Source organism: Lampris incognitus, chromosome 2, assembly GCF_029633865.1.
Source record: "Lampris incognitus isolate fLamInc1 chromosome 2, fLamInc1.hap2, whole genome shotgun sequence".
NCBI lineage: Eukaryota > Metazoa > Chordata > Actinopteri > Lampriformes > Lampridae > Lampris > Lampris incognitus.
Genome location: NC_079212.1, coordinates 46,172,508 through 46,193,737, shown reverse-complemented (window position 1 = coordinate 46,193,737; position 21,230 = coordinate 46,172,508). Strand labels below are relative to the sequence as shown.

General features: G+C 48.8%; 1 pseudogene; it reads left to right on the top strand.

The window, feature by feature from the left end:
- The window catches only part of LOC130130109 (probable ATP-dependent RNA helicase DDX4), a 41,097-nt pseudogene extending 24,349 nt beyond the window's left edge, over nt 1–16,748 (top strand).
- Nucleotides 16,749–21,230: the final 4,482 nt, after the last annotated feature.

The window sequence follows — 21,230 nt, the reverse complement described above, 5'->3', positions numbered from 1 at the left end:
GGCAACCACTGCAGAAATAGTGAGGGAGACAGCTAGGAAGATACTTGGTGTGTCATCAGGACAGAGGAAGGAAGACAAGGAGACTTGGTGGTGGAGTGAGGAAGTACAGCAAAGTATACAGAGGAAGAGGTTGGCAAAGAAGAAGTGGGATAGTCAGAGAGATGAAGAAAGTAGACAGGAGTACAAGGAGATGCAGCGTAAAGTGAAGAGAGAGGTGGCAAAGGCAAAGAAACAGGCATATGGTGAGTTGTATGAGAGGCTAGACACTAAGGAAGGAGAAAAGGACTTGTACCAATTGGCTAGACAGAGGGACCGAGCTGGGAAGGATGTGCAGCAGGTTAGGGCGATCAAGGATAGAGATGGAAATGTGCTGACAAGCGAGGAGAGTAAGTAGTCAGTAGGAGCACGATGGAATACATACGTATGAACAAGAGGGAGGACAGTGGAATGGTGAGGATGCAAGCAGTAGAGGTGACGAAGGCATATGAGTTTAAATACTTGGGGTCAACTGTCCAAAGTAACAGGGAGTGCAGGAGAGAGGTGAAGAAGAGAGTGCAGGCAGGGTGGAGTGGGTGGAGAAGAGTGTCAGGAGTGATTTGTGACAGAAGGGTACCAGCAAGAGTCAAAGGGAAGGTTTACAAGATGGTTGTGAGACCAGCTATGTTGTATGGTTTGGAGACAATGGCACTGATGAAAAGACAGCAGGTGGAGCTGGAGGTGGCAGAGGTGAAGATGATAAGATTTTCACTGGGAGTGACGAAGAAGGACAAGATTAGGAACAAGTACATTAGAGGGACAGCTCAGGTTGGACGGTTTGGAGACAAAGCAAGAGAGACAAGATTGAGATGGTTTGGACATGTGTGGAGGAGAGATGCTGGGTATATTGGGAGAAGGATGCTGAATATGGAGCTGACAGGGAAGAGGAGAAGAGGAAGGCCAAAGAGGAGGTTTTTGGATGTGGTGAGGGAGGACATGCAGGTGGCTGGTGTGACAGAGGAAGATGCAGAGGACAGGAAGAGATGGAAACGGATGAACTGCTGTGGCGCCCCCTAACGGGAGCAGCGGAAAGTAGTAGTAGTAGTAGTAGTAGTAGTAACAGTAGTAGTAGTAGTAGTAACAGTAGTAGTAACAGTAGTAGTAGTAGTAGTAACAGTAGTAGTAGTAGTAGTAGTAGTAGTAGTAGTAACAGTAGTAGTAGTAGTAACAGTGGTAGTAGTAGTAGTAGTAACAGTAGTAGTCGTAACAGCAGTAGTAGTAGTAGTAGTAGTAGTAACAGTAGTAGTAGTTGTGGTTGTTTTATCTGATACGGCCTCCCCAGTAAAATTACATCAGAAACCGTACTGTGGCTCTGTCAGATTAAAAGGGTTAGGCTTCCTGTCCAATGTCCCATTGCAGAACCATCTAATGCCAGTAACAGTGCATCTATCTGCCTGTGTGTACATGATCACAAATGTAAAAACACAACTCTTATCCACACTCCCCAACTACACCCCCTATACTCTCTTTTAGCACTATAGTCCCGCCGTGACGAAAGTCCGAACAGGAAGACCAAATAAGAGAGGTCAGGATATGAGCTGTGTATGTGTGTGTGTGTGTGTGTGTGTGTGTGTGTGTGTGTCAGCCTGTATGTGCAATATGTACGTATCTGTGTGTGCCAAAAAAGCAAAAGACTGAGCTCATGGTTGTGGCTTTCAAGGTGCTGCTCCAGAAGGTTGGAGATCTTCTCCTCGACATAGATGGCTCCATCTGCCCGTCCCCAGAAGTCCGCAACCTTGGTGTCATTCTGGACTCTACCCTCTCATTCCAGTCACACATCCAATCTGTCACCAAATCTGCTTTTTTTTCACCTGAAAAACATCTCCCGACTCCGGCCATTACTGTCAACACTCCGTAGCAGAGACCCTCATCCATGCCTTCACCACCTCCCATCTGGATTATTGCAATGGAGTCCTGTGTGGAGTACCTAACAAAGCCCCAGTCCTGTCTGGGGTACCTAGCAAAGCCCCAGTCCTGTCTGGGGTACCTAGCAAAGCCCCAGACAGGCTTCACGTATGTGCAGAATTCAGCTGCCAGGGTGCTCGCCCGCACCAAGCCCTGGCAATGCATCACTCCCACCCTTGTCCACCTTCACTGGCTCCCGGTCAAAACCCTTATTTCTTATAAAATCCTCCTCCTCACCTATAAATCCCTCCATGCCCAGTACCTGTCAGACCTCCTTAACCCCTATATTCCATCCCAGAATCTGCAGTCCGCAGACACGGGCCTGCTTTCCATCCCCCACACCAGCCTGTGGACTTTTGGGGACAGAGCCTTTAGTGTCGCAGCCTCCACCCTTCACAACTCTATTCCAGCAGAGATCCACAACGCTGCTTCTTTGGACAAATTTTAAAGACTACTGAAAGCCTACCTTTTTACTGAGGCCCACAGTCTGTTGTCTGTTGAGCTTTGTTTTAATCTAGTGTAGAGCATCCTTGGGTTCATTGAAAGGCGCCATACAAAACTAAATTGTTGTTGTTGCCTGCATGCATGCTGTCAGCTGCACTGATCCTGTACGGCAGTGGGAAATTCATTCTCTACCTTCAGAGAGAGGGAGAGAGAGAGAGGGAGAGAGTGTTCACACTCACACATTTGGAATTCTTTATGTCCACATTTTATAAAATGCATGATGTTAGGACTTGTCATATCATATGTGTTAGTGTAGCAATAACATTTGCACATACAAAACTAAACGTTCAGCGTCCCTTCAAGGTCAGAGAAAACAGAGTCTTCTCCAGCGGCCAATAATATCTGAGACTGAACAATGGCTCACTCGTTGCTTGGCCCTTTTCTTTGTCAGTCCCACCATCCGTACACCTCTAACCGCTAGTCCATGAACATGGCCTAAGCTACCAAACATAAACTTGCAGCCGGCGCTTACAGCCCAGTGGTGCCATTATCCGGACCAGCGGTTGACATTTCAGGATTTTTGTCAAAAAGGTTTCTTCCAAACTGTAATCAAAGGTACACACTACTTCTAGTACAGATACTTTACTATCCTCCTCATCATCACCAACAACTGCGTCAGGTGAATCAGCAGAAATATATGTGAATATATCAGAAGCATTCATTCATCCATCCATCCATTATCCAAGCTGCTTATCCTGCTCTCAGGGTGGTGGGGATGCTGGAGCCTATCCCAGCAGTCACTGGGTGGCAGGCAGGGAGACACCCTGGACAGGCCGCCAGAGTGTGACACAGGGCCCACACACACACACACACACACACACACACACACACACACACACACACACACACACATTCATACCTAGGGACAATTTAGTATGGCCGATCCACCTGACCTACATGTCTTTGGACTGTGGGAGGAAACCGGAGCACCCGGAGGAAACCCACGCAGACACGGGGAGAACATGCAAACTCCACACAGGATGACCCGGGATTGCTCTCAAGGTTGGACTACCCCGGGGCTCGAACCCAGGACCTTCTTACTGTGAGGTGACCGCACTAACCACTGCGCCACCGTGCCGCCGTTCATCCATTATCCAAGCTGCTTATCCTTACTCAGGGTCGCGGGGATGCTGGAGCTTATCCCAGCAGTCATTGGGCGGCAGGAGGGCAGGCACCCTGGACAAGCCACCAGACTGTCACACAGGGCTGACATACACACACACACATTCACACCTAGAGACAACCTAGTACGGCCGATCCACCTGACCTACATGTCTTTGGACTGTGGGAGGAAACCGGAGCACCCAGAGGAAACCTACATAGACACGGGGAGAACACGCAAACTCCACACAGAGGACGACCCGGGACGACCCCCAAGGCCAGACCACCCCGGGGCTCAGACCCAGGACCTTCTCACTGTGAGGCGACCGTGCTAACCACTGCTTTCCTGTGCCGCCACCTCATATATCAGGATGGTTATTACAGTATTTGGACATGTATGGTTTAACAGAGGAATGTTTATACATTCTTCCAGAAGGATGAAAACAAGATGTGATGTCTTCAGTAGTCAAATCAACAGTTCTATCACGCCTGGCAATGTAGAGCCCTTTCTAAACATGACACCTATTATGAATGTGAGCCAAAAATCCAGTTACTTGCCCAGGACCATGATCCAAACAATAAGGAGCACGACTGTCAGGGTGGCAAATGGAAAATTAATGCCCCTGTCATATGCACTGTTACAGCATCAGTCTGTCCATTCCAATGAAACTCCAGCCCAGTCGCATAAATTGTTTAAATCTGGCCAATCTGACCAAACACCGAAGTCAGCAGACCTCGTGTCTAGTTTATCTTTGGATTTCCTTCTAAAGCCCAGAAAATTGCATTGGGCCTCGTTCGCCTATGGGATTTTACTTCACTTTAAATCTAAGAACAGAGAAGCTCTGGCAAGCTCTCTAACCGCACGGTCGTCGGTGTTGAGCATCCTCAAAAGATGAGACAGACTTGTGGCATTACATGTCTATTCAACATCCAGCACACCCAATCCTTCCTGATGTTGACTATGAAAAATTACATTACGAGTTGTGTGGGTGCTTCAGCCAAACCACTGCCTCACAAAACACATGGTGTTGTAACTCATTTCTTTAAAATAGTCCGTGTAATTGGAACATTAGCAAAAAGATGCTTTACCTTAGGCAGCGCTACGTGTCTGACAGCCTCCGATTTCATAACCAGCAGTAGAGGCCTGGAAGAATACCCCCAGGTGATCTCGTCCTCTTGCTCCTTCCATTCACCAGCAACATTGAAATTGTGTGCGAGATAAGTATAAGTTTCATAACGACAACAGGGGCGGCACGGTGGTGCAGTGGTTAAAACGATCGCCTCATAGTAAGAAGGTCCTGGGTTCGAGCCCCTGGGTAGTCCAACCTTGGGGGTCATCCTGGGTTGCCCTCTGTGTGGAGTTTGTATGTTCTCCCCATGTATGTGTGGGTTTCCTCCGGGAGCTCCGGTTTCCTCCCACAGTCCAGGGACATGTAGGTCAGGTGAATCAGCCCTACTTAATTGTCCCTAGGTGTGTGTGTGTGTGTGTGTGTGTGTGTGTGTGTGTGTGTGTGTGTGTGTGTGTGTGTGTGTGTGTGTGTGTGTGTGTGTGTGTGTGTATCAGCCCTGTGATGGCCTGGCGGCCTGTCCAGGGTGTCTCCCCGCAATGACTGTTGGGATAGGCTCCAGCATCCCCGCAACCCTGAGAGCAGGATAAGTGGTTCAGATAATGGATGGATGGATAACGAGAACAGACTAATTCACTCGTTGTTGTCTTGTTGTCATTAATACCAAGATGGCGCCACAGATGGTAGCCTCGGTTCTGCGCTCTTATACTTTTTCTGTTTATTTGTTTCGTTTCCAGCACCCACTGACTGATCACAGACAGAAGGGGAGAACTTTAAAGCCTCCAACTGTCCATTGGACAAACAGAACAGACTTTTTTTACCGACTTTAACTGAATGTTTTAACGAAAGTCTTGCCGAGCTTCTGCCTGGGGCAGCAGCAGTCTGTGCAGGCTCCAGTGGAGACACCAAAGGGGGAAGCGAGCGGAGCGCTTGTTGAACTGCAACAGCGAGGATTTCGAACTGCACTCCCGTCAGTCTACTTGACAAATGTCTACTCTCTGGCCAATAAGATGAATGAACTGCTGCTCGTAAATGGAAAAAACTCTGACTTTTCCAGATCTGCTGCCCTGTGCTACACTGAAACCTGGCTTAGTCAGTACATACTGGACAGTGCACTTCATCTGCCGCAGCTCCAACTCCTCCGGGCGTACCACGAGACTGAGCTATCGTGAAAAATACAGGGTAGCGGTATATGCATATGCATATACATGCAAGAAGGTTGGTGTACGGATGTCACAGTGTTGAAGAAATCATGCAGCCCTCACCTCGAGACCTTTTTCATTGACTGTAAACCATTCTATTCACCACAGAAGTTTTCAACATTTATTCTGGTTGGTGTCTATATCCCACCCCAGGCTTGTGTTTAAGAGGCGTTAAAACACATGGCTGATCAAATTACAAACATGGAGAGCAAATATCCAGACTCCCTTCTCATTATCATTGGGGATTTAACAGAGCAAACCTCAGCCATAAACTGTAAAAATACAGACAGCATGTTAAATGTCCCACCAGGGACAAAAAAAAACTCTGGATCATTGCTACACAATATTTAGGGACGCCTATCACTCTGTCCCCTGTGCAACCCGGGGACTCTCTGATCACTGTCTGATTCCTCTTCTCCCAACCTATATGCAGAAACTAAAATCTGCAAAGCCTGTGGTTAAAACTGTGAGGAAATGGACCAATGAGTCAAAACTGGAGCTCTAGACATGCCTTGATTGCACTGGTTGGAGTGTTTTTGAGGCTGCATCTACAGACCTGGATGAACTTACTGACACTACGACATCTTACATCAGCTTTTGTGAGGACATGTGCGTGCCCACCAAAACTTTCTGTACCTTCAACAATAAGCCCTGGTTCACAGCAAAACTCAGGCAGCTTTATCAGGCCAAAGAGGAAGCCCACAGAAGTGGAGATAGGATCCAATATAACAATACCAGGAATACATTCATAAATGGGATCAGAGTGGCAAAAAGGTGCTACTCTGAAAAGTTGAAAAACAGGTTTTCTGCAACGACCCATCATCGGTCTAGAGTGGTTTGAAAGACATTACCAGCTACAGGAGATCATCCCCACACACTGCAGGGAACCATCAAATGGCTGACGATCTAAATGGGTTTTACTGCAGGTTTGATAAGTGCACTTTCACACCCCTCACCCCCTCTGACCACAACACAACCAACTGCACCCCCTGCCAGCCCCTCTCCCCTCCGATGTCTGTGGCCATGGCGTCCTTCGAGAGACTGGTTTTGGCCCACCTGAAGGAAATCACAGGCTCCCTGCTCAACCCTCTGCAGTTTGCGTACTGAGCAAACAGATCAGTGGAGGATGCAGTCAACATGGGATTGCACTACATCTTCCAACACCTCGATTCCCCAGGGACACATGCAAGGGTCCTGTTTGTAGGCTTAGCTCAGCGTTCAACACCATCGTCCCAGATATCCTCAACTTCAAACTCACCCAGCTCACAGTACCAGACCCCATCTGCCACTGGATTAAAAACTTCCTGACAGACAGGAGGCAGCAGGTGAGGCAGGGGAACAGCACATCCCGCACCCAGACAATCAATACTGGCACTCCCCAGGGATGTGTGCTCTCCCCTCTACTCTTCTCCCTCTGCGCAAATGATTGCATCTCAGGAGACTCGTCTGTTAAACTCCTGAAGTTTGTGGACGACACAACCATCATTGGCCTAATGTGGGATGGTGACGAGTCAGGAGCTGCTGATTCACTTCGACTCTGCAATAATCCAGTCTGTTTTCTGCACATCCATCACTGTTTTGTTTGGATCAGCTACCAAACAAGACTGGGACAGACTACAACGGACAGTTAAGTCTGCAGGGAAAATCACTGGTGCCAACCTGCCCTCCATTCAGGATTTATACATCACCAGAATAAGGAAACGGGCGGGCAACATCACTGAAGACCCATCACACCCTGGTCACAACCTGTTCCAACTTCTCCCCTCTGGTAGCCACTACAAAGCACTGTACACCAAAATAACCGGATATGAAAACAGTTTCTTTCCCCGGGCTATCTTTCAAATGAATGCTTCCATCTATCCACTGTCCAAACCGCTTATCCTGCTGTCAGGGTCACAGGGATGCTGGAGCCTATCCCAGCAGCGATTGGGAGGCAGGTGGGTAGACACCCTGGACAGGCCACCAAGCCATCAATCACAGGGCCAACACAAACAAACACACATTCACACCTAGGGACAATGTAGTACGGCCCGTTCAACTGACCTGCATGGCTTTGGATTGTGGGAGGAAACAGGAGCACCTGGAGGAAACCCATGTAGACACAGGGAGAGCATGCAAACTCCACACAGAGGACGACCCGGAATGCCCCCGCAAGGTTTGACTACCCCGGGGCTCGAACCCAGGACCTTCTTGCTGTGAGGTGACCGCAATAACCACTATGCCACCGTGCCACCGAAGTAATGCTTAAAATTTTCAAATAAATCCAACCACATTGCATATACTGTACATTTTATGTATACTGTATGTGACTTCAGACTCTTGCGAGCCTCCCCCACACCAACAAATGGACAAACTCCGCCGCTTCTGCTGATGAGGTTGAGCTAGTACTAAGAATAGCAGGTCTGCTGTCAGGCCCGGGACTATATGGAGTGCCTGTCACATCTAACTTAATCGTAGCCGAAAGAAGCTGCTCTAACTCACGGACATGGCCTTCTAGTAGAGACTTATCTGTAACTGTGTAACAGTCACCACCATCATTTTAATGAGGCTGCTTTGACTACGAATGCAATAAAGCTAGCTGCTTAGCTAGGCTAAACTCAAAGCTAGTAAACAAACTAGAAATGAGAGTCTATCCACTAACACAAGAGTCATTTGTGAGCTAAGAACAGAAAATAATATAATCAGTAGGACAAATGAATAGGTTAGAGCAGAATATAGAAGCAAAGAGAGAAGTAAGAGAATAAACAGCAGTTATCGAGCTCACGAAGCTGGAAGTCCGAAGAACAAACACTGTAGGCTAACGACTGACTGCTGGCTTGTAACAGCATGCTCAGCAGATCAGAAACTGAACCCTACAATAAAGCTAACTGCTAAGCTAGGCTAAGCCTGAAGCTAATGAGCAGAGTAGGAACGAAAGGCTGCCCACTAACACAAGTGTCGTTTTTAGAAAGAAAACTAGTGATAAGTGAACTAAGTACAGAAAATAGCATAATCAGTAGGACAAATTGGGAGGTTAGAGCCTAATATAGAGGACAAGAGAGAACACACACACACACACACACACACACACACACACACACACACACACACACATACAAATTCATACAGCTTCTGTCTTTATAAACACGTAGACATGATACACATTAATGGGAACAATGCCCTCCATCCTCTCTTGTGTTCTTGTTTTCTTCTCCCCACAGAATATGAGTGGGAAAATCACCTTGGGTTCTGAAAAGGGAATAAAACTGCATCCAGTGTGTGTGTGGGGGGGGGGCGTGTTTGCTTGTATACTTGAAGAGAAAGTAGAATGTGAGATCAAGACTTGAACATGAAATAACTCAAGGGGGCAGGGAACGAGGTTAAATGGCATGAGAGACAGAGGGATGTCAAAGCGGAGGGAAAAATCAAAAATCAAGACGTGGCCGTGAGGGCAGAGAGCGATGGAGACGCAACCTGTGTTGGTCAGAATACAGATTGAAGTGAAGTAGGAAAAGAAAATGTTGGAAATTAATAAACAATTATTGATACAAATGTTCAAGCATGACTATATGGGAATTTAACAATTTAAGTCTACATTTGAACAGAATGATAAGATCTGTTTTCTACTTGAGTTTGTCTTAAATTTGTTTGTAAAAAGATTACTGACGTTCTACTGACATTTCAAGTTCCTCTGAGATCAACCTGAATTTACTCATCATATTGCAGGAAAAGTAACCCTATGGTAACAACACAATCAGAAGACAGAATTTGAGTTAATAAGTTACTGGGTATTGTAAATAAAGAGCTCATAAAGCTATATAAGATATCCATCTTTTAAAGGCTGTTGAGAAGCAGAGTTAACAATTGTTAACATTACCACTCGGGGAAAATCACAGAGAGTTGAATCAGTTCATCTGGACTCAACGTTTATTGAGAGACACGTTCCATCACTCATCTAAGTGACCTCTCCAGTCTCAACTGACTGCAGGTCTCCAATCCTTATAAACAACACAGTGGCATAATGACCCAAACCAACGACCAGTTTCATATGCAAATATGGGCGTGACCATTAACTAGAGTTACAATGGGCATGTGTACTATTCACAGAGGATTGGGGAATGGTTGCAATCACAGCATTGTAAGATGGTGACAGGTGTACTCTTAGGACCCCCCCCCCCCCCCCGGTTCAGGGATGGTCATTCCCTCTTCACATAGATGGCCTATTTGACTCCCCATTCAAATCAGCATTCCTCCCTATCAAGGATGTGCACATCCTCATCCTTGAAAGAGTGGCCACTGGTCTGAAGATGGTGTAGACTATGGAGTCCTGGCCTGTAGATGGTGTAGACTGTGGAGTCCTGGCCTGTAGATGGACTGTGGAGTCCTGGTCTGTAGATGGACTGTGGAGTCCTGGTCTGTAGATAGTGTAGACTGTGGAGTCCTGGTCTGTAGATGGACTGTGGAGTCCTGGTCTGCAGATGGACTGTGGAGTCCTGGTCTGTAGATGGTGTAGACTGTGGAGTCCTGGCCTGTAGATGGTGTAGACCGTGGAGTCCTGGTCTGTAGATGGTGTAGACTGTGGAGTCCTGGTCTGTAGATGGACTGTGGAGTCCTTGTCTGTAGATGGTGTAGACTGTGGAGTCCTGGCCTGACGTGTTAGCTCTCCTGTGTTGTATCATCCTCTTGGCCAACGTCTGTTTTGTTTCCCGGATGTACAAGTCAAGCCAATCCTCCCGGCACTTAACAGCGCACACTATATTGTTCTGTTTGTGCCGGGGGACCTGATCCTTGGGGTGGACCAACTTCTGGGGCAGTGTGTTTTGGGGTTTGAAAGCAACTGAGACGCAGTGTTTGGAAAATACGCATCTCAACTGTTCCGACTTTCCCGCCACATACGGAATCACCACTGGTTTATGCTTAGGCAGCTGTTGTCCTCCTCCTCTCCTCCATCAGCTGGTGGACTGATTGGGCGTCTTCCTGGCTTTGACAAATGGCCAGTTAGGATCACCACACTTAACCAGGGCCTGTTTAATGTAGGGTTTCTCCTCTTCCCCAGCCGCTGTGTCAGTGGGGACATTGTCAGCTCGGTGGTACAGCATCCTGATGACGTCTAGTTTGTGCTCCAGTGGTTGATGAGAGTCAAACCTTCAGTACTGATCAGTATGTGTTGGTTTATGGTAAACATCAACAATCAAATGTCCCCCATCACCTACTGCAGTTTCACAGTCTAAAAAGACAAACCTGTCATTTTTGGGGGAATAGTTGCAATCAGAGCACTGTAAGATGGTGACAGATGTACTTTTAGCACCCCCCCCCCAGGTGTGGGCCTAAGAGTACATTTGTCAATGCCGTGATTGCAACTACTCTCTAATCCTCAGTGAGTAGTACACATGGCCGTTGTAACTCTAGTTAATGGTCACGGTAATTTGCATATGAAACCGACCGCCGGTTTGGGTCGATATGCCGCTGTATTGTTTATAAGGGTGGGGATACCTGCGGCCAGCTGAGACAAACAAGTAGATCAAACCACGAGGGGGCGTCTGTGGCTCAGGAGATGGAGCGAGTCGCCCACTGATCACAGGGTTGACGGGGGTTCGATCCCCACCTCCTCCGGTCCACATGTGGGAGAGTGTGTACGGTAGTGCTCTGCTGTAGGTGTTTGAGTGTGCGCGTGAACGAGCAGCAAAAACCTTGTAAATCGCTTTGGATAAAAGTGCTTTAAAAAATATAGCCACTTAACCATTTATAAGGGTTGATGCTAGATCCAACGGGGTGTAGGCACGGAAGTAGACGTGATTGGATGTTGAGTCGGCCAATAGACAGCGCGGAACCTCGAAGCGCACAGAGTGCCAGACCAACAGACAGAGCAATAGTTGGGGCGAATTAAGTTAATGTTAGCTAGCTAGCAATAGCGGTAGGGTTAGGGTCACAGTACGATCTGGCAATGTTAAGGTCAGTTGTAAGCTAGCTAGCTAAATGTTTCGGTGAGCATCGTTTGTTTCAAGTCAGTGCGCTTCGAGGTTCTGCGCTGTCTATTGGCCGACGCAACAGCCAATCACGGCTACTTCCGTGCCTACACCCCATTGGATCTAGCATCAACCATTTATAAGGGGGCCTTCTGTCTGTGGGAAAAATAATAATAATACCGCCCCACGGGGCCCCCTGGTGGTTAGGGGGACCATTGCAGTCGCTTATTATGCAAATAGGCAAAAACGGCCTTGGATATAAGAGGACATGGAAGATAAATTCTCTTTATGAAGGGGTATTTAGATATGGGGGTACGTCAAAGCAGTGTATTAAAGATTCAGGTGAACAAGCTTATCCTGAATACTGTTCAACGTCTGCGATGGAAACAAGTGAACAGCTTCATCAGTACCTATCACACGAGAAGAATGCAAAACAGAGAGGGGCCTTTGGATGTATTTGCTTTATAAAGCCGTGCGACATGAAATATTTTGTAAATAGTGTAAGCTTGATAATTCATGACTTGAACAAAGATGATCCTATTGTGAAAACTAAAGGGAGGTCGCTGCCTCTCTCCCATCTAACCTCTATTTGTGATTTACGTTGAAAATTAAGTCGTGTACTGATTTGACTCCTGACATACGGTGGATGAATTTGATCACAACACCGTGTTTAGTTTGCAACGGCACAAAACCCCAACCGGTTAAGGCAGTTTCATATTTCTAGTCACCCCTAAAAATCAAAGCATTTCAGCATGGTTGTATTGTTTAAACAACATTGTTGGTGACCTCCATGTTTGGTGACCTTTCAAATACACAGGTTCAAAACCTGAGCTGAGTTCGATGTTTACGTGTTGACAAATTGAAAGACTGGGTTTTGAGTAGAATCTAGTTGCCATTATAGGGTTATGATTACCACAATTTTTATTCTGTCCTGGGTGGCACGGTGGTTAGTGCAGTTGCCTCACAGCAAGAAGGTCCTGGGTTTGAATCCGGGGGTAGTCCATCCTTTGGGGGTCGTCCCGGGCCGTCCTCTGTGTGGCATTTTCATGTTCTCCCCGTGTCTGCTTGGGTTTCCTCTGGATGCTCCGGTTTCCCCCCACAGTCCAAAGACATGTAGGTCAGGTGAACCGGCCGTGCTAAATTGTGTGTGTTTGTTGACGCTGTGATGGACTGGCGGCCTGTCCAGGGTGTCTCCTCAGCTGCTGCCCAATGACTGTTGGGATAGGCTCCAGCATCCCCGCGACCCTGAGAGCAGGATAAGCAGTTTGAATAATGGATGGATGGATGGATGACTCTGTCCTGACAACCTTAGACGTGATCCTGATAAAAGGAGACTCGGTTTGGAGATATGAGGTCTTCTGCAGGGCACCGGCGATAGTTGACCTGGAAACAAAGGGGGGATGCTGGCAGAGAGATGAGCCGATAAAGCCGTTTACATGACATTTTTCTAAACTGAACTAATGCCTTCGCTGGTTAAAGATCCAAGTCATGCCTGCACACATACTCCCTGGTAGATCTGACTGACATATTCACGTCTTTTCTCCCCGCCTTACCCCTAAGGAGGTCTCACAAACGGGCGTCCTTCACACTGCCGAAACTCAGCCCTGACTCACCCACCCACTACCAGTAGTTACTAATGGATGAAACACACACACAGTGACTTCCACGCAAGTGCACACACTCTCACACAAATGTATTCGCACAAAGCCATGTACTCTATCTCTCTCTTCCTGAAACAGCGGTGGTCGCTCCACCGACAACGTCTTTATCTCTGTCTATCCACAAACGTACCTAGTGCCCACCGGCAGCGAAGCCTTGGCCCTCTGATCCCCCATCTTATCCCCCATCCCTCGTCGTGGGAAAGAGGAAGCAAACTACCAGCCTAGCTTACCGTGTCCTCTGCTATACTACTGCAATGGTTACCTGTGGCAATTCCAGCCCTGAAACAAAAATCCAGCCTCCGCAACGCAATGAGCAAACAGCACAGGGGGCATGAGAGTTATCACCAAAACACAAAAAACAGCTCATTTCTAAACAAAATGCAAATCCATCCATTATCCAAAGCGCTTATCCTGCTCTCAGGGTCACCGGGATGCTGGAGCCTATCACAGCAGGCACTGGGAGGCAGGTGGGGGAGACACCCTGGACAGGCAGCCAGTCCGACCCCCAAGGTCGGACTACCAGGACCTTCTTACTGTGAGGCGACCGTGCTAACCCCTGCGCCACCGTGCCGCCTCATTTGAAATTACTCTATCATGGAATTACTATTGCTGGGGCGTCTGTGAAACTGTAGCTGCACTATGAATATCTTAGGCCCTCTCCGAGGGCCTCGGGGGCCCTGACAGTTCTCGTCTGCTGCACGCTTACATTTTTTTCCCCCGCTGCCTGATAACTAATGCATGCTGTAAGGGCTTCTTCTCTCTTGCTCAATCATTAATGCTTGTCTGAAGTCTGATGCTTAGTTGCTGATCAATCCCGGCTCACCAAAGCTCCATAAATATGTCTGATTAGCACGCGTAGGGGTGTGCTCACACACACACACACACACACACACACACACACACACACACACACACACACACACACACACACACACACACACACACACACATACACACGCACGCACACGCAGCTTTCTGATTGACATTTAAGTGAGGGTAATGAAGGAGACATCTCGGTGGAGAGGGCTAATAAACACATCGACGGGGGTATCAGGATAAGTTAGTTAACACCTCTGATCTCTCCATACGGGCCCCCGGTGCTGACAGATGAGGATGATGATTGTTTCAGATGCCCATCCAGTTCACTCTGGTCAGCCGAGCTAAAACACATGGTGTCAGAGTTGAACGGAAACCTCACATATTCTGGAAAATCGATCCCCCCCCCCACAGACACACACATACACACACAAAGGTCAACGATCCGGCGACATCCGTGTTTTTCTGACGTCTTACCATGAAATATTAACGATGTGCCTTTGGTTTGAAGCTTATGACGCATGCCCATGGGAGACAACACGAGCTGTAAATTGCGGTTAATGATGACTCAATTAGCAGATATGAGGTCTTTCGCAGGGCACCGATGATCAGTTGGCGCAGAGGGGATTTGATTTGGTCCGGCGACGAGAGGTGCACGGCGGTGAGCGTAACCAGACAGACGTCTCAAAAAACCTCTGATCAATTGAATTGTTGCTTCTCGCACAGAAATATTGAAAATGCAAGACTGGGTGGAAGAGGAAGTCACCAGTACAGCCCCAAGCTACACTCCAACTTTTGGTGGAATTGATGAAGATGAGAATGGTGTCAGTTGCTGGGACCGTGGATGAGGACAAGGCATGAGAGGAAGAGGAAGCAGAGGGGGAGCCAGAGGGCGCAATGGTGGTGGATTCATAAAAGGAGACGGAGGGAATGAAGCTTGAGGTTTTACTTGGCCTTCTAGAGGAGGTGGCCGTGGAAGAAGGAGAGGCCCAAGTGGTGAACAGGATGCAGATTTGGAGGTTACCATGGGAAAGAAGAAGAGGTGTTCGATAAAGGTACGAGAGAGGACAGTGGGGATAAGAGTGGGGATAACGGGCCAAAGGTGACCTATGTTCCCCCACCCCTCCCCGAGGATGAGGATTCCGTTTTTACCCATTACAAAGCTGGTGTTAACTTCAGCGAATATGATGAGACCTTGGTTGACGTGAGCGGCAGCAACCCACCACATGCCATCATGACTTTGGAAAAGCAGGATTTTGTGAGTCCCTGATGACGAACGTTGTCAAATCTGGATATGTGACGCCAACTCCAGTGCAGAAATATGGTGTGCCTATCATCTCTGCTGGTAGAGATGTAATGGCCTGTGCCCAGACCGGCTCCGGTAAAACGACTGCGTTCCTGTTGCCCATCCTGCAGAAGTTGATGGTGGATGGTGTGGCAGCAAGTTGCTTTAATGAGATACAGGAACCTGAGATGGTCATCGTGGCTCCGACCAGGAAGCTCATTAACCAGATCTTCATGGAGGCCAAGAAGTTTGCCTTTGGGAACTGTGTGCGTCCAACCGTTGTCTATGGCGGGGTCAACACTGGATATCAAATCCGAGAAATCATGAAGGGATGTAACTTGCTGTGCGGGACCCCAGGAAGATTGTTGGATATTATTGGAAAAGGAAAGATTAAGTTAAGTAAATTGCGTTACTTGGTGCTGGATGAGGCTGACCGAATGTTGGACATGGGATTTGAGCCAGAAATGCGAAAGCTGCTGGCCAGTCAGGGCATGCCCCCCAAAGAAGAGCGTCAGACCCTGATGTTCAGTGCCACATACCCAGAAGACATTGAAAGGATTGTAGCTGACTTCCTGAAGCCAGACTATTTATTCCTAGTTGTTGGCACGGTGGGTGGAGCCTGCCGCGACGTGGAGCAGACGATTGTCCAGGTCACCAGGTACTCCAAGAGGGACCAACTCAAAGGCATCCTTGAAGTCACTGGGACTGAGCGCACACTGGTTTTTGTGGAAACAAAGAGACAAGCAGATTTCCTTGCCGCCTACTTGTGCCAGGAGAAAGTTCCAACTACAAGCATCCATGGCGACCGTGAGCAGAAGGAGCGAGAGCAGGCGTTGCAGGACTTCCGTTCAGGTAAATGTCCTGTCCTGGTAGCTACCTCTGTCACTGCAAGAGGTCTGGACATACTGGACGACCAGCATGTGGTGAACTTTGACCTTCCCAACAACATTGATGACTATTTCCGCCGCATTGGGAGAACTGGCCGCTGTGGCAACATTGGGAAGGCTGTGTCATTCTATGACCCGGACATGGACAGCAAACTTGCCGACTCTCCGATCAAAATTCTGTCAAAGGCCCAGCAGGAAGTGCCCTTGTGGCTTGAGAAGGCTGCATTCAGTGTGCAGGGTGCGACAGGTTTCAGTCCAAAAGCCGAGGCCTTCACCTCCTTTGATTCAACGAAGAGCGAGAACCAGCCAGCTGCCCAAAAGGAGGATGAATGGGAATAGATCTGATGCCCCACCACTGCCTTGTCTCCCCCCCCCCCCCCCAAATGTGGGGGGAAAAAATAAGCTTGCGAAAGAAACCTGTTGTGTTTTGAGAACTTGTTCAGCAGTAATAAAATTTTTGTTGCGGTTTAAAAAAAAAAGTTGGCGCAGAGGGAAGTGACACCGGCAGGGCGGCTGGCTGGCAGGGCAGCACGTCGGCTCGGGAAGTGACGACACCGGCAGGGTAGTCTCGCGATACCTGGCAATCGGAGACGTCCGCCTACCAATCGTCTGGGGATTTCTAAACGCAAGATGGCTGCTAGAACGGCGGCGAGAACGGCCGTTAACAAACCCACGCCTACTGCTACGCCCCTTACATTTTGTCCAGGACACGCCTTACCGGAAACTGCTCTCTCCCCATCCTCCTCCGTAGTGAAACAAACCGGAGATACAGCGATTCACTTTGTAACGCGGAGAGAGCTCTTTAAAACATTGAAAATGGACGTCCCGAGTGTAATGTCCATGCTTTGTAACGCGTTTAGTAATGTTTCTGGTGTAACCGGTTATTTTCTTGCCCGGTGCGGGATACGATACGGGGTGTACTGCACCACAAGGCGACATCACTAACCGCTCGGCTAAAGGGTCAGACCCGTTAGCTAGGGACTAACGTGACTTATTAGTGTTAGTGTTTAAATGTTTATTGTGGTCACAAGGGGGCGCTCTAACTTAAGTGTTAAGCCCGGAAGTAGCAGAGTACGAGAGGTGTGTTAGTACGCCATGGTTAGCAGTTACAGTAGCGGATGTACCGTTGTCATTATGCAGATGTTTCACTAAAGATCCCAAAACGCAGCTTCGTGGTATTTGAGTTATTATTTCAAAGCTTTACACTGGCGACGAGGATGGGATGCGAGTAACGCGTTAGATCGTTTGGTTCAGTTTTATCGAACGTGTGCTCAGCCCACAAGGTTGGCGCAATTAAGGATTTACAGCGGCTTTGTTTAAACCTTTTAACCCAGGGCAAGAAAGACGCGTTTGCTTGTTTACCAGCTGGTTACGGGGAAAGCTTGGTCTGTCAAGCCCGGCCAGCTGTCTGCGACTTGTCCTCCGCACAGGGGCAGGCATCTATGGTGCCGGTCATACGCCCTCTGCTGTCGATAGTGGAGGAGCAGGTGCAGTTTTTGAAAGCGAAAGGCGGTCCGCGGTGGTGTAGCGGTCTAAGCGTCGGCTTTGTGTCGACGCAGTTGCCCACTGGGGACCGGGGTTCACGCCCCGGTCTCGTCAGATCCGACTGTGGCCGGACTCGATGAAGCAGCGATAACTGGCAGCGCTGTCCTCGGGAGGGGGGTGGAGTCGTCTCGTGTGCGTCACGTGAATGCGTCTCTGGGTGTGTCGGAAAAAGCAGTGCTTCGGCCTGGAGTCGCCTTGTCACGGAAGTGGGGAGGCGTCTCTTTCCAGACTGCCGGCCGGAGAGATGCAGTTGGCGGACGCACGCAGTACGAGGGTGGGTGTTTGAATTAAAATAGGGATCGATTGGCCACTAAATTGGGAGAAAAAGGGGAAAAATCGGAAATAAATTTGAAAGCGAAAGGCATTCCTGCCGCATACGCGGGACAAAGCGAGGACATGATGACCAGACCGCCGCAGGTGGTTCCGGCCTTGCGTTTGGCACACCAGAAACTTCTGTGGGCCAAGCGAAGTGGAGGCGGCTTCTACAAACACCGTTATTTGGGGAGCGGCTGGTTGGAGTGGCTGTTGACGAAGTACACACATTAGTGCAACGGTGAGTTTGAAACCATGATTAATGTCAGCTCGCTGACTGTGTATTGCTTGTCTAGTTTTCCTCGGTGACTGCGTCTGAGCCGTCCTATAACCAGTGGTGTATCTAGAGATTTTTTCCTGGGGTGGCAAAGGGGTAGCAAGACTGTGTCCCAGAGGTGGCAGCTGCCACCCCTTTGCCACCCTGTAGATCCGCCCCTGCCTATAACGCAGGTGTTGCCGGTACGACGGCGTTTACAAGCACACGACTTCCGCATGTAACCGCCCCCATGTGACGGCCCCGCCCTCAAGACTTGGGATTGGTTCTGCAATGAACGTTTTTTTTTAACTCTTAATTGTTTCCACCCAGTTTTAGCAACGAAAGCTGGGAGAATGTCCTCAGTCTCTAGTTGAGCGAAGCGTTTAGAGACTGACTTGTGAGTCTACCGGCCGAGCGGTTGGTTGGCAGGGCAACACGTCGGCTCGGGAAGGGTTGACGCTAGATCCAACGGGGTGTAGGCACGGAAGTAGACGTGATTGGTTGTTGCGTCGGCCAATAGACAGCGCGGAACCTCGAAGCGCACTGACTGCCAGGCCGACGGACAGAGCAATAGTTGGGGCGAATTAAGTTAACGTTAGCTAGCTAGCGATAGCAATAGCGGTAGGGTTACGGTTAGGGTTACAGTACGATCTGGCAGTGTTAAGGTCAGTTGTAAGCTAGCTAGCTAAATGTTTCAGTGCGCATCGTTTGTTTCAAATCAGTGCGCGTCGAGGTTCCGCGCTGCCTATTGGCCGACGCAACAGCCAGTCACGGCTACTTCCGTGCCTACACCCCGTTGGATCTAGCATCAACCCTCGGGAAGTGACACCGGTAGGCAGAGCGGTTGGCTGGCAGGGCGACACGTTGGCTGAACACGCCTTTCATCCAGAATGATTGTGTGACACATGCAGCTGAAAGGAAGACTTGTCATTGACATGCAATCACTGCCTCGCTCTCGCTCTCTCTCTCACACATGCGGATGCATCGAGGTGAAAGGTAATTTAGGGTCACACAGTACTTTAACTTTCCTTGCCGAACTGCGTATTGAGAGAGAGGCAGAGGGACACAAAGAGAGAGAGACAGACAGACAGAGAGAGAAAGAGAGAGAGAGCGATAGAGAGACAGACAGAGGGAGACAGAGACGTATGCTCTGAATGTGGAAAAACAATGAGAGAGAATAGGTTGAGAGAGACAGAGGCAGGAGTTGGTAAAAAAAAAAAAGAGGAGAGGTGTCAGAAGAGTGAATGGAGACATTTGCAAGCAGTAAATGTTAACTCCTTCACTGTCGGGGGATGCATATAACTCAGAGACACACTCCTCACCGCCTCCTCAGCCGGCTGACTCCGCGCACACACACACACACACACGAGCAGATACTTGCATGCTCACGTACAAAAACCACCTTTTCAGAGAAAGCCTCTTAAAAAAAATTTTTTTAAAAAGCATACAAAATTGTCCTTTTTTCTCCTGCTCTTTCTATGGGGGAAACGGGACAACAGACTTCGGCTGTTTTGGCTCTGATCCAACAGACAACAGAGCTGTCTCCATATACATCCATCCATCCATTATCCAAACCACTTAGCCTGCTCTCAGGGTCACGGGGTGCTGGAGCCTATCCCAGCAGCCACTGGGCGGCAGGCAGGGAGACACCCTGGACAGGCCGTCAGGCCATCAGGGCTCGAATTGAGGGGGGTCTGGACTTCCCATAACGAACAAGCGACCTCCCATAAGAAAGGAACATTAAGCTTGGGGGGGGGTCCCCCATAGTATTATGGATGTAATAAGAATGATGACAATAAATCATCCGTTATTTTGGGGCATGTTGTAGCGGTTCTTATTTGGCGTGTAGCAGTAAATCTGAACCATGCCTGTCTTCATGTTGCACCGGTACCTCTGTTCTGCCTGCGTGGTCACAGTCAGATGGGCTGTCTGGACCGCAACTGACCGCAACCAGTCAGAATCCTTCTAGGCAGCACGCTCACGTCACGAGCGGGTACAGATACCCGCACGTGTCTCCCGCTCCACAATTACAGGTAGTGACTAACGTTAGCGAACAAAACATGTGGATTGTGAAAGAAGCCCCGGGACTTAAAGATTAGTGTGTAGTCGGGGAAAACGACCCAGCAATAAGCCCCAGGAAGTTTAACTTCTAAATATTGTTTTCTATTTATTTGGCAGTTGAAGGGGAACATTTCGGATCATATGTTCCACTCTTCACTTCAAACGGCGGGCGCGTGGCACGAGCGACTCGAGCGAGGCAGAATAACAGAATTAAAAGTCTCGCTGGAGTCAGGCACTCTGCTGGTGCAAGGGGCATTGATTCATTCATTCATCCATCCATTCATTCATTCATGCTGTCTTACACTGAAGAGTAAACACACTGATATTCCCCTCTCCTCCCAGACTTACAAAATGGTGGCACTGAGTCAACATTTTAGCGTTTAAACACCCCCCCCCCCCCACCGCAAATAGAGGACCCCCCATAACTGGTCACTGACTCAGTTCAAGTACTACAGGCCATCACAGGGCCGACCCCCCCCCCCCACACACACACACACACACATTCTCACCTAGGGACAGTTTAGTACGGCCGATTCACCTGAGCCACGCCGGCCGCCGTCCCCGCCTACCCAGGCGTGGCGCACCGGGACGGGTTGTGTGGTGCAGAAGTCTACGCTGACCTGTAGTGTAGGGATGCTTCTTCTCAT